At 47.2% G+C, this 14,598-nt stretch overlaps 1 protein-coding gene across 8 annotated transcripts in view; it reads left to right on the forward strand.

The window, feature by feature from the left end:
* Nucleotides 1-6,876: 6,876 nt before the first annotated feature.
* Nucleotides 6,877-14,598, forward strand: part of dennd4c (DENN/MADD domain containing 4C) — a 234,982-nt gene continuing 227,260 nt past the window's right edge. For 7 of the 8 annotated variants that reach the window (XM_070880881.1, XM_070880910.1, XM_070880927.1 and 4 more), the window contains exon 1: nt 6,877-6,993. The gene's annotated coding sequence lies outside the window, so the exon portion shown is untranslated. Of the gene's footprint in view, nt 6,994-7,130; nt 7,152-14,598 lie in introns of those variants that run through there. The other variant, XM_070880889.1, reaches the window with a different exon arrangement.

Here is a 14,598-nt window from a genome sequence, read left to right on the forward strand (position 1 = left end):
GGTGTGCGTCAGCACGCAGCTCGCGACTTTCCATCTTCAGACCCGGCAGAGATACCTTTACGTCGAGCCCCCTCCCAGGTGGCGTGCTCTGGCGACGTATTTCTTCCGCCAGCAGCACGGCCTCAACTACGACACGCAGCTCCTGTTTGTGAGCTTGGGGGGGCGTCAGGACTGCCTTCCAGGAGCTGCCTGTCTTTTACAAGGAACTCACCAGGGTCTGGAACAAAGTCTCCACCAAGCGCAGCTCTCCACCGGCTGGAGTGGCGGCTGTCCTGTCCGCGGGAATCCGTACCTCCACGACCGAGGTTTTAGGTGGCGGTCGGACGAGAGGGCTGTGGCTGGTGAGGTGACCAGGGTCAGGGACCTGCTCGATGGCGGAGGAGCGGGCTGGATGGCGCCAGACACGCTGGCGCGGCGCCTAAATTTGTCCAACGTCCGCCGCGCGGCAGATGCCATCGAGTCGCTAAAAACAGCTCTGGGCCCTGACTCCGTTAGGTGCATCGAGGAGGCTCAAGCACTGACCCCCGTCCGGACGGAATTCCTCATCGGCGCCAAACCCCGGAACCTCCCTCGGGAGCCGGCGCCTCACAACTTGAGCCGCCTCGGGGAAATCCCCCCCCGTGCCTTTCAGTTCCGCGCGGAGAGGTTTCCTGTACGGGCTGCTCCTGCACACTCTCAACTTTGCCATCCTCGCCTGCCGTCCGGACACGCCATGGCGTACCATCTTGCCGTCCGAAGGAGGCGGGGGTTCCCGATGGAGGGCACTCTACGCGGGAGTCCTCCCAGTATTTATCGGGGACTTGGCCTGGAGGGTGGTGCACGGAGCATTGCCATGCAATAAATTTTTAAGCCGGTTCACGGGCTCCCAGGCCGCCTGCAATTTCTGCGGTCTGGAAAAGTCCGTGTTCCATGTTTTTATCCAATGCACGAGGTTGAAGCCCTTTTTTTTATTATTTAAAGGGGCTGCTCCTGAAATTCTGGCTGCACTTCAATCCCACATTCCTGATCTTTGGGCACCCTGTGCGGAGGGGAGCGGGTAGGTCTGAGGGCCTCCTCGTAGGACTGCTCCTGGGCATGGCCAAGGGTGCCATCAGCCGGTCCAGGCAGCGGGCGGTCGAGGGGGTCGTTCAGCCTGACTGCCTGCCTCTCTTCCGCGTGTACATCCGAGCCAGGGTGTCCTTGGAGATGGAGCACGCGGTGTCCACCGGTACGCTCGCGGCCTTCTGCGAGAGGTGGGCGCCGGAGGGACTGGAGTGCATCGTTACCCCCGGCAACCAAATTTTAATTTGATTTTATTGATTTTACAGTTTGATTTGTTTTAATTTCCGGTGTTTTTTAGTGTCCCCCTCCCCTTTTATAGGGGGCACTTGGAGAAAAAAAAATATGATTTTAGTGCCCAAAAAAAAACCTTTAAAAAAAACAAAAACACAAAAAACCCCACAAAAAACAAGGGCCTTGAAAATGTGTGGTGTGTCCCCCAGACCAGGGGGACACGATTTAATGTTTAAGTTTCCTCCCAAAAAGAGTTCTGTGGACCAATGGTGGAGCTGTTGGAGGCGTGGCCTATTCAGTTGGAGCTGTGCTGCTGTGAGAGAAGGAGCTTGCTGCTGTAGCTCCTGCCTGGAAGGCCTTTGTGAGACCTGTGAAACAGCCCAGGAAGAGGAGGAAGGGGCTTACTACAATTCCAATTCATCCAGAGGGTGAGGAGGAGAGCAGAAAATTCAACAACCTTTAATACTGCTGCAGAGCGTTGGAGAGAGGGGGAAAAGAACAACAACTATCCAGTGTGGAAGGAGGGAAAGACTTCATCATCAAAAGGTGGATGTGTTTTGGTGCATTCCCCGAAAGACTTTGTTTTATTGGTGGGGGGAGAAAAGAAGATTTCATCGAGGCCCGGAACATCGCGGGGTGTGTGTGTGTGTGGAAGTGTGTATGGGGGTCTTGCTTACAGCTAGGCCCCACACATCACTGAAGCACCCCTCCCCCATTGCCTAGCCTGGGATAGCTGGAGCTACCTGGCTGAAGAATCATTAATTACCCTATTTAACATCGTTGGGAGTGTGTGCCTGGGTGGCTCCAGCTGCCCCAGGTGAAGACATCTTCTCCCCCCACCAGAAGACCATCCTAAAGACTGTGTCTTGCTTTTTTTTCCATCATCTAGGGAGTGCACCCCAAAGAAAACACCCACCCATCACTGTGAGGGGAGACCTGACCTCGCAGCTTCCCTCATTCCCACCCCCCCCTGCGCACTTTCTCTCTCTCTCTGTCTCTCCCCTCTCTCTCTGAGAGCCCTTTCCTCCTAATTGAAAAAAACAATTAAGACAACTGAGCAGAGGGAGCAAGGCCCCTCCCCAATAGTCAACCAGGGGAGAGGTGTGCCTCATTGAGAGCTCCTCTGCTCATACACTTAAACGAGGCCAATTAAGAACATTAAGGCCTGTGACTTTGGGGTGGGTGTAGCCCTTAAAGGGACCCCGTGATGGCGACCCCATCCATGCCGGTGGCAGAGCCAGCTAAGACATACGCGCAGGCGGCGTCCACATCCACGGCACCTCCTGCGCCACCCGCTGCCCTGCCACCTTTCAGACTTATAACAAAAAAACACGGGGTCAAGAGCTACACTCACCCCACAATGAGCATCGAGGAGTGCGTGCGGGCGATGGCTGGGGTAGTCGGCCCCTCGGCCATTGTCGCAGCCTCCAAGATGTCTGGGAAGGCTGTATTCTTCCTGGGGTCGGAGCGGGCGGTGTCCCTGGCCCTTGAAAAGGGGCGCACGGTGGGCGGGACGTTCCTGCTGGTGGACCCTCTCGAGGCCACCGCGCAGAGGGTCATCCTTTCTAACGTCCCGCTCTTTGTTCCCACTGGGGTCCTCCTCCCTCACCTACACCAACTGGGGGAGGTAAGGTCAGGGATTAACCCCATACCGCTCGGCCTCAGGGAGAGCAGCCTGCGCCACGTCTTCTCCTTCCGCCGCCAGCTCTTTGTCCGGCTGGCGCGGGAGGAGACAACAGAGGGTAGTTTTAATGTGGTGCACGAGGGGACTGCCTACCGCGTCTTCTGGACGTCGGACGGCGTGCGGTGCCATACCTGTCGGGAGGTGGGGCATGTTCGTAAGAACTGCCCCGCCTCCAAGGCCGCCAAACCACCGAGGGCGGTCAAGGCTGGTGCCGCTGCCACCCCTCCTCCTAGTAGCGTCCGCGTGCCGGGAGCTGTGGGTGCGCGGACATTGTCGGGGGCCTTTGTTTTCACGGCCTCCGGCGGGGGGGGAGGGAGAGCGTCCGATCGGAAAGAAGGCGCGGGGGAAGGCGAAACATCTCGAGGCGGGTCCCCTCAGTGCGCCAGACAGTTTGATCACCGCGCTCAGCCCAACCCAGTCATCGGCGAGCGCGGGGTGCCCTGAACCTGTGCCCGAGCCCTTGACCAATACCGCAGAGGGGCTCGGGCGTGGGCAAGATAAGAAAAATTTTATTTATTTTAAAGTTTAATTTGTTTTAATTGCCGGTGTTTTTTAGTGTCCCCCTCCCCTTTTATAGGGGGCACCTGGAGAAAAAAAAAATGATTTTAGTGCCCCAAAAAAAACTTAAAAAACAAACAAAAACACAAACCCCCCCCAAAAAAATACACAAAAAAAAGGGCCTTGAAAATGTTTGGTGTCTCCCCCAGACCGGGGGGACATGATTTAATGTTTTAGTTTCCTCCCAAAAAGAGTTCTGTGGACAAGCACTCCTTTGTTCATTTACACTATTAAGTGGCCTACCGTTTAATGTGTATACCCTTTCCTTATTAGCCCTCCCAAAGTGCATCACCTCACACTTCTCTGAATTAAATTCCATTTGCCACTGCTCTGCCCACCTGACCAGTAGATTGATATCCTCCTGCAGCCCATGACTTTCCTCTTCATTATCAACCACACAGCCAATTTTAGTGTCGTCTGCAAACTTCTTAATCATACTCCCGATATTCAAATCTAAATTGTTGATATATACCACCAGAAGCAAGGGACCCAGTACTAAGCCCTGCGGAACCCCACTGGAAACAACCTTCCAGTCACAAAAACATCCATCAATCATTACCCTTTGCTTCCTACCTGCAAGTCAATTTTGGATCCAACTTGCCACTTTGCCCTGTATCCCATGGGCTTTAACCGTCATGACCAGTCTACCATGTGGGACCTTATCAAAAGCCTTGCTAAAGTCCATATATACTACATCGTATGCAATACCCTCATCGACCCTCTTGGTTACCTCCTCAAACAATTCAATCAGGTTAGTCAAACACAGTCTTCTCTTAACAAATCCGTGCTAGTTGTCCCAAATTAATCCTTGCCTTTCCAAATGTACATTTATCCTGTCTTTCAGGATTTTTCCAATACTTTTCCCACACTGAGGTGAGCTGACAGGCCTGTATCCCTTTCTCGCATCTTAAACAAGAGTACTACATTAGCAGTCCTCCAATCCTCCGGCACCATGCCCAGATCCAGAGGGGACTGGAAAATGATGGTCAAGGCCTCTGCTATTTCCTCTTTTATGAGACCACATTCATATATTTTTCAGTGCCTGATATTGCAGCTCCTAACCCACTATTTGAAAGGGCTGCTCCTTAATTTTTGGCTGCATTTCTCACGCACAATGCTAACTTTGGTCAAGTGGATATGTTCCTGGGGCTGTCAAGAGGTGGTATATAGAGGTCGAGGATACATAAGCTTGGTGAGAATGGTCTCTCCATCTTTATGTCCATGTTTAGAGCTCTGGTACGTGCCTGAGTGGCCATCAAATACAAACATGATGTGTCTGCCCGGTCACAAGAAGTCTATTGTAACCAGTGGGCACTGCAAGAGATTTATAGCATCCTCCATCCAACGTGCCAAATTATTTCATTTTAGGTGGATCAAATGTACTTTGCTACTGGCATCTTCTGAAAAGAACAGTGCATAAAGATTGATGGCGACATCCAGAGTAAACCTATGTCTCACTGATGAGACTTGTATTACTATTTAACAACATGCATGCATATTTAGCTCTCTGGGCCACTAGTGTGGTTCCAGTGGCGACCTCCTCCGGAGGCCATTTGTTCCGGTGTATTGAACTAGCCCGGTGTCACTCCATTGGCCCAAGCAAAATAGAGCCACCTTCATTAGCCCATTTAAAACAGGCAGCTATCTGACAGGGCTGCTCATCAACCTTTGGTTACTCTTTAGCCGCACGCTCCTGATCTTTGGCCACTTGGTGCGAAGGGATGAGTAAGACAGAGGATCTTCTGGTGGGTCTGCTGCTGGGACAGGCTGTAACAGCAATTTATAGGTCCAGGATGGGCAGGTCGCATGGGGGTAGTTGCTCCGGCTGCCTGCCTCTCTTCCACGGTCTTGTCCATGCCTGGGCGGTCCTGGAGAGGGAGAATGCAGTGTCCGCTGGTACACTTGATGCCTTCTGCGACCGGTGGGCACCACAGAGTACAAAATGCCTTATAACATCATCATAGGCATCGCTCGAAATCGAGGAAGACTTGCTTCCACTCTAATAGTGTGTTCTCAGGTGACTGAACAATCCAATACGGAATTATAGTCTCTGTCGCAGGTGAGACAGACAGACGTTGGAGGAAAGGGTGGGTGGGGAGTCTGATTTGCCACACGCTCCTTCCGCTGCCTGCGCTTGTTTTTGGCAAGCTCTTGGCGATGAGACTCGAGGTGCTCAGCGCCCTCCCGGATGCTTTTCCTCCACTTAGGGTGGTCTTTGGCTCGGGACTCCCAGGTTCAGTGGGGATGTTGCAGTTTGTCAAGGAGCCTTTGAGGGTGTCCTTGAAACGTTTCCTCTGCCCACCTGGGGCTCGCTTGCCATGTAGGAGTTCCAAGTAGGGCGCTTGCTTTGGGAGTCTTGTGTCGGGCATGCAAACAATGTGGCCCGCCCAACGGAGCTGGTCGAGTGAGGTCAGTGCTTTGATGCTGGGGATGTTGGCCTGGTTGAGGATGCTAATGCTGGTGCATCTGTCCTCCCAGGGGATTTGCAGGATCTTGCGGAGGCATCGCTGGTGGTATTTCGGCAATGATTTGAGGTGTCTACTGTTTATGGTCCACGTCTCTGAGCCATACAGGAGGGCAGGTATTACTACAGCCCTGTAGACCATGAGCTTGGTGCCAGATTTGAGGGCCTGATCTTCGAACACTCTCTTCCTCAGGCAGCCGAAGGCTGTGCTGGTGCACTGGAGGCAGTGTTGAACCTCGTCGTCAATGTCTACCCTTGCTGATCGTAGACTCCCGAGGTATGGAAAGTGGTCCACGTTGTCCAGGGCCGCGCCGTGGATCTTGATGACTAGGGGGCAGTGATGTGGTGGGGTCGGGTTGGTGGAGAACCTTTGCCTTACGGATGTTTAGTGTAAGGCCGATGCTTTCGTACGCCTCAGTGAAGATGTTGACGATGACTTGGAGTTAAGCCTCTGAATGTCTGCGTACTGTAGTTCGACAAGTGGATGGGATGGTCTTGGATCTGGCCTGGAGGCAATGAAGGTTGAACAAGTTTGCACTGGTTCTCTTGTTTAGTTCCACTCCAGCGGGGAGCTTGTTGAGTGTGAGGTGGAGCATTGCAGCGAGGAAGATCGAGCTATAGGCGCCTAGAGCATCATTCCAATTTAATTGAGAATGTTCCCTTTGCTTTTATTGGGACTTTGTTGCTTATGTTGAGCTTCTTTTAGTTTGATTAGACCATGCGTTTACTTACTGCATTCGTGGTGTCCTAAAAAGGGAACTTGTTGTGCTGATTGTTGTTTGGTGTGACCCAGTGCCAGTGTTATTGGCCCAATCCGAAAGAACGCTTGCACCTTGAAGTCGGAACTGAGCGCAGCGGCCAACCTCCCTTGTCAATCATCGTGCGGGGCGGGGCCTGACCGAGTGAAGTGAAAAGTCACAAACAAACATGGCGGCGGTAAGTCGGGCGTCGCAGTGACTGCGGGCCGGAGTCACCGAGACCGAGAGCTGCGTGCCGGAGTGACCGAGACTGAGAGGTGGGGGTTTGAAAAATAATAATAATGAAATAGAAGAAGCGCCAGACGCGTGACGCGCCGTCAGCTCCGAGTTAAGTCCAAGTCCGACTCTCCCACTTGTGGCGCTTTCTCTCTCGATCACTCTTTCATGCGGTGCCGGTGAGAGGTGGTGACGGCAGGTGAGGGAGGCGCTGCACTGGCACGGCACGGCACAACGGGCCAGGATCGCGGCTCAGCGTACGGTCCCCGCTGCGTTTGGTCTGTTTATTTTGGACCCTGTCGGGTTGTGGTGAGTAACCAGCCCCCCCCCCCCTCCCCGGGGCGGGGTCTTGGTGAGCGTTCAAGGGGCCGACAGTCGCTCGCCCGGAGCGGAGCCCTCACCCTGTCGGCTCGCGACTGCCAGCTCCGGCCGCACCCCACACCCGTTGCTGGAGGACACCGTGTTTTTCAGCTCTCCAACCGCCGCTCCCCGTGTTCTTTTAGTTTCTTCGCCCTCTGGAAGTTTCCCGCTGGTTGAGATCAGAGACGCTGCAGGTGAACCAACCTGTTGGTCGCCTGGGCTCCGAGCCAGGATTCATTCAGCCACATCATTGTGTCAAGTCAAGCTTTTATATAAACTAGGCTACGTCCCGGAAGACTTGAGCGGGCTTACTGCCATTTGATAGTCAAAACGGTAGTTTTTTTCCCACTTGTTTCTACCTGTATTAGGGTGGGGAATGCAGGCTGGAACTGTTCAGATTATGTGAAGTCAAAATGGGAAGAAAGTATTTGGGGAAAACAAATGCAATTTGACTCCAGATATGTAGTTGCTCCCAAGAGGAATATTTAATAAAAACGTGAATTATTACTGTAATATATATTTGAGTGTTTGAGTGAAATTGCTGAAAGTGTGAATTTTGTCATGTTTAAAAATATTATGCAAGTGAAAGCGTTTTGAACACACTGTGTGCTATTTATATTGCTTATGTACAGCCGCAAGACGACGGAGCTAAACATGAATGAGACCAAGTCCTTTTTAAGATAGCCTTTTTCCAACTTTCTCCCTGAAGGCACTGGATCTTGTGATAGGGAGACTTCTGGAAAGATTCAAGCCCCTAGTACCTTTGCCTTGGTGGCTATTCATGTGAGCATAGGCAAACTATTTGCCAGTGAGGTAGAAAGGTTTCTATTTTGAGCCAAGTGTGTGAACATCTCTCTCTCTCTAAGGTACAGCTATGCTTTCTGTTTGTAACAAAGGGGATGATGCATGAAATGAAACTATCGCCAAATCTTATTGGTAACTCATATGATAGTTCTTCAGGTGGTTGTGGCACACAATCCGAGTACTGGATTGATTTACTTTAATGCGGTGGGGAAGGTTGTGGCTTTGTGCAAGATCACCAAACCAAGTAGAACTTGGGAACCAGATTCTTTGCAACCTTGGTGCCCTTTTAAGTAGTTATGTTAGCTCCCCATCAACTACCTCATTTACATTTAAAATAAATAAAATGGAGGGGGGTGGTGGTCACAAGGTGTATTTAAACTGACTCATTGCATTCTCGTAGTTAAACAACCTTGCCCTGCTTGTGCTGGTCATTCCTTCAGGTCTTGCCTTCTGCTCCATTACCAGAACTTGGATTTTTAAGCTAAGTCTTGTATTTTGTAACCGTGATGGGATTGTTGGATTTTCAACAAATACAGGCTGCTGAGCCAATATCTTTTGAACCATTATTGCTATTGATAGATATTTGAGAGCTTACAAAAGTAGGTCACTGATTCATAGAAACATAGAAAATAGGTGCAGGAGTAGGCCATTCGGCCCTTCGAGCCTGCACCACCATTCAATAAGCCTCTTCACACCATCTGAGTTCTCCCAGACTCAAGCACCTTGTACCAATGCTGCCAATCTCTGCTGGTATTTCTCCCCTACCATCTCATAACTTTGCTGCTTTACCCCCTCCTCCCCCCTCCCTGGATGGCATCAGATATCCGTGTTTCCACTCAACAAATTATCTCTGTCTCACTCCAAACCCTGCCAGTGCTGCCAGTTATCTGAGCCTTTCTTGGCATCAAAATTTAAGCTGTATCTTTTTTTGAAGTTGGCTTTTGAGGCAATCTGCAATGTAGGGATTAAAAAAAAAATGTAACCATGAAATATAGCAGTAGGAATCTGATTCATATTGGCATTACCTTGTCAGTAAGCTCTATTACAACTTGCCATTTGCTGCAAAAGTTGTGTGCTTTGAATGCAGAGCATAGGGAAGCCGAGCATTGAAAAGCCACATTAGGGCCTAGCCTGAAGAATGGTGACTTTGAACAGTAAAGATGGAAAAAATTTGAAGTCATCTCTTCGGCATACAGAAAGGCAATTGTCGGTCATAGCTGTCATAATGTTAATTGCAATAAATTGTATGGCAATCTCAGTCCAGTTTCCAATTTAAGGTTTAGATCTAATTATAGGCAGCAATTGTGTGGTTTGGGATTGCATTGCACATGATAATTGCAGTCAGACTATTCCATTGTGGGTTTTGTTGATGCTGTTTTTAAAAAAAAAAAAATAGTTTCCTTCATTTGAATGTAAAGAAGGACAAAACATATCCATTTTCCACTAATAAATTTTGGAAAAAAGTTGGCTTCATACTTTAAACTAAGAACAAAACTTGCAGGGATGTACTTTTGTACCGTACCACAGCTGATGGAACTTGAGCTTATTGTCATACTATAATGGAGGCCATGTGGAATGGAGTTGTAGGACTATAACCTGATCAAAGGGTTACCAGTGACAAAGCTTCTTGAATCCGAGTGCTTTGTGAGCATCTGCTGCTTGCTATTGAATTACAGCCTTCAACATCCAATTACTTTTTAATAAGAGTTGAATCTTTTATACGTGAGGTAGACTGTTGCAATTTACAATGTTTAGTTAAGTGTTGTCCAATATAAATTGCTGACTAGCCAGAAGTATGATGGCTGTGTGATGCTGTTTTAGCTACATTCACTTTGGTAGAAAGCACCGTACATACAATATAGGTAAATGTAGTTCACGTGTGTGTGTATACATACTCTTGACAAACATCTGTCACCATTCTCTCTTACCCAATGTTTGGAATTCTGGCATTAATTTATCAGACACAGCACAGTTTAGTGCATCTTCTAGGTTTTTGTCCAGCAGTTATGATCAATTCTTTTCATTTATCAGAATGTTTGCTGAGAATGTTGACTCACCACAAGATGCTCCAGACGTGCCCCAGCTCTCCATCCAGAACGCGGTTGGATGCTGCTTGTTCTTCGATGCTCATAATTGGTCGGGTTTGCTTTTTTTCCTGGCCTGTAGTGGCAATACTGATTGGTCAAGCTGACCAGTGACTGTGCCCACCATTTTAGCAGATAACCAAAGAAGTAAAGTGAATACAACCATGAAGAAATACTTGTAATATCTGTAAGCTTTTAATGTTTGTAGCTCCACACTGGATGTGGACGTATTGTGTACTGCAAGTGCAGGGTTAATAATAAACAGCCCAGTCACCTTTCTGGAGACTTCCGAGAGAGCTGCCTGCCATGTTAGGAAGCTGTGTGTGCTGTGCTCTGTGAATATATCACATTTAGCGATTGAGATGGGATTGCTCGGATGATTTAAAGCTAAAATTTTGTTGAAGGATTCAGCCAGCCGACAGAGAGACTTTGGAAGTTTCTGTCTTTGGGGAAAAAAGCTACAAAATCCAAGGTAAAATACAGCACACGGTGTGAACAGCTAGAAATTAAAATGGCAGGTCTATTGGGATATTTGGGTGAATATAGACACGACCGGGAACGTTTTAAAGCCTATGTGGATCGGCTAGAAATGTATTTCATTGCAAATAACACAATCGAAGTTCCAGACAATGCAGTCCAGAACCGGGCTTTGTTGGAACGTAAGAGAGTGATCTTCTTATCGGAGGCAGGTCCGACATTATATGACACTCTTGTAAATCTGCTTGTGGCCTGACGAGCCAAAGGGACACAACGCTTAGAGATTTTAATGAAGCTGGAGCAGCACTATAACCCCAAACGGTTAGAAATTGCTGAAAGCTATCGTTTCGGGATTCAGAATCAAAAGGCTGATGAAAGTATCATTAAAAAAGCTATATCTGCACTAATTTTGGAAACTTTCAAAACAGAGCATTACGGGATCGTTTTTGTGGGGTGAAAAATAATGCGATCAGAAGGAAGTTATTGACGACTGATGACTTGACTTTTGAGATTGCTTGTCAGACAGCGAGGTCGATGGGCATGGCCGAACAATATTCCCGAGAATTAAATAATAATTACGGTCGTCAGTCAACCGAGTAAATCACCTGCAGGTTCAAAGTAAAAGTATGGCCGAAAGTCTCTGCTAGAATTTCCAGTTTCTCAGTGTTGAAGTCGTGCCTGGGACAGCACATTGCTCAAAGTTGACCATACGCGAAGGCAGAGTGTTTCTTCTGTAGAAAGACTGAGCATCTTGTGAAGGCATGCCAACTGAAGGGTAAACCAGTTTTTAAAGCTGAGTCCAGCGTTCAAAGCTATGAGTAGAAATCCCAAGAGACTAAATAGCATGGAAGAACAACAAGAGGGCGAGGAGATGTTAGAGTTACACATCATCAGGCGCACAAGGTTAACGGACAGCGATTTGGAAAGCATCAAAATCCACATAGATGTTGCGGGATTCAAGATACCAATGGAAATTGACACTGGTGCATCCGTGAGTGTAGTACCGGAGTCACTATACCTTGACAAATTGCGTGATTTTAAACTGGAGAAATCCAAGATAGAGCTGCGAGGCTACTCGGGAGAGAAAATTCCTGTGGCAGGTCGTTTCACCGTACCGGTGAAATATAAATATCAATTTCAGAACTTGCCTCTAATAGTAGTGAAAGGAGACAAGTCTGCCTTACTCGGAAGAAATTGGTTGAGCTCACTGAAGCTGGATTAGAGTAAGATTTTCTGTGGAAGCGAGATTTTCATCAACGGATGAAATTATCAAGAAGTATCCAAAGGTGTTCTGTGAAACGGGCAGTCCGATCCAAGGCTTCAAGGCGAGTGTCAGGGTACAGAAGGACGCTAGATCGGTTTACTACAAGCCACATTCTGTACCATATGCACTCAAGGAGAAAGTTGAGCAAGAACTCAGAAAACTAAAGACTGAGAACATTATTTGTAAGATAGATCGATGTAATTGGGCTACACCCATTGTTGTTGTACCTAAGTCCGATGGTAAGGTAAGATTGTGTGGTGATTTTCAAGTAACCATAAACCAGGTTCTAGAGGGTAATGTCCCCAATACATTGCCGAATATAGAAGATTTGTTCACAACACTGACGGGTGGTCAGATCTTCTCAAAATTGGATCTTACGAATGCCTACTTACAGCTTGAACTAGATGAGTCCAAGTCATGTTTGACTATAAATATTCATCTAGGCCTATATCAATTTAATAGGCTACCGTTTGGAGTGTCTTCTGCCCCTGCCATATTCCAAGGGGTGATGAACCAGATTTTGCAAGGTATTGAAGGGGTAGTTTGTTGTTTGGATGACATACTAATTTCAGCACCAAATAGGCAAATTCATAATAACATTGAATGAAGTCCTCAAACGGCTCGAGAAGCACAGAGTAAGAGTGTCTGTTTGTAAGTCTGAGTTATTTAAAAACTCAGTGGAGTACTTAGGGTACAGAGTAGACAAAGATGGTTTGCATCCAACTATGGAAAAATTGGATGCAATTGGAAATGCACCCACTCCCAGGAAATGCACCCACTCCCAGGAATGTCACTGAACTTCGTTCATTCTTGGGTCTTTTGAACTATTATGGAAAGTTCCTACCAAATTTGGCGACAGTATTGTATCCACTGAATGAACTTTTGAAAAAACAGGTCCATTGGAAGTGGTCAAAAGAATGCAATACAGCATTCAAGGAGTGTAAAAGCAAATTAGTAAAGAGCACCATGTTAGTTCACTGACATATCGAAGGAGATTAAGCTAGCATGTGATGCCTCTCCGTATGGAGTTGGGGCAGTAAACTCTCATATTTAGTGGGGAGGAGAGACCAATTGCTTTTGCTTCACGCACTCTGTGCCAGTGAGAGTAATTATGCGCAAATTGAAAGGGAAGCTTAGGCATTAATTTTTGGGGTCAAGAAGTTTCACACATACTTGTATGGTCGTAAGTTTACCATCGTTACGGACCATAAGCCTCTAACAGCAATCCTCCATCCAAAGTCCCCAGTTCCAACATTAGTTGCAGCCCGGATGTAGAGATGGGCTTTGATTTTGTCAGCATATACATATGATATTGAATAGACGATCAGCTGATCACAGTAATGCTAGATTGCCTTCCCCATCACAAGTTACACCCGACAGGGAAGAAGTGTTTTATTTTTCATACATTGATGAACTGCCAGTCACAGCTGAAGAGATTGGTAGAGCAACCAAATGTGACCCAGTGATGTCAAAGGTGTATGACTATATTGCAAATGGATGGCCAAACCAGGGAACAGACAAAGATACACATCCATTCTTCATTCGTATAAATGAATTATAGGTCGAGAAAGATTGTATCGTGGGGTGCAAGAGTGGTTATACCAAATAAATTCAGGTCCAAATTATTAGGAGACCTCCATAACCAGCACCTGGGAATGTGCTTGACCAAGAGTTTTGCACACAGTTACTTATGGTGGCCAGGTGTTGATAAAGATATAGAGTACATCGTGAGTCAGTGTACGACATGTCAACCGGTAAGCAAGCAACCACCACCAGTACCATTACAGCCATGGAAATGGCCTCCCAGGGTGTGGCAAAGGCTACATATTGATTTTGCTGAGTTAGAAGGACAACAATTGTTCATTGTGATTGATAGCCATTCGAAGTGGGTTGAGGTGTTTCCAACGTGGAAAATAACAAGTAAAACATTGGACATTTTACGAAAATTATTTTCTTCATTTGGCCTCCCTGAAGAGATTGTTTCGGATAATGGACCACAATTTCATTCAGAAGAATTTGCACAATTCACGAGCAAAAATAGTGTGAAACATACCAAGGTTCCACCATACCATCCTGCTTCGAATGGTGCAGCAGAGCGCACTGTACAAATTGTAAAACGTGCCCTCATAAAACAAATGTTAGATCCAAATCCAAGGAAATGACAGTTGTCATTGGATCACAAATTGGCTAATTTTTTGATTATATATCGAAATACTCCTCATACAACTACTGGTAGAATACCAGCAGAGTTGTTTCTCAAATGACAGCCACAAATCAGATTCTCGTTGTTAAAGCCAAATTTGGCACAGTTCGTAGAAGAGACACAATTAAGACAGAAAGAGAATCAAGATAAAGGTAGAGTAAAAGAGAGAAGTGTGAAATTAAACCAGAAGGTGAGTGTGAAGAACTATCACCATAAATAATTAAAATGGTTATCAGGAAGAGTAGTGAAGATATGTGGTCCTTGCACATATTTGGTCAAGATATTTGATCATGGACAGGTTAGGTTTGTTCATATTGATATTTTACCTACAGACATGGAAGGAATTGAAGGTGGGAATGATTCAATTATTTCTGACTCATCATATAGTTTTGATATACCAGTAGTAAATTCTAAATCCAATGTACTGGAAACAAATCCAGGAAAGAATCACAAT

The sequence above is a fragment of the Pristiophorus japonicus genome, chromosome 1 (genome assembly GCF_044704955.1).
Source record: "Pristiophorus japonicus isolate sPriJap1 chromosome 1, sPriJap1.hap1, whole genome shotgun sequence".
NCBI classification, from domain to species: Eukaryota; Metazoa; Chordata; class Chondrichthyes; family Pristiophoridae; genus Pristiophorus; species Pristiophorus japonicus.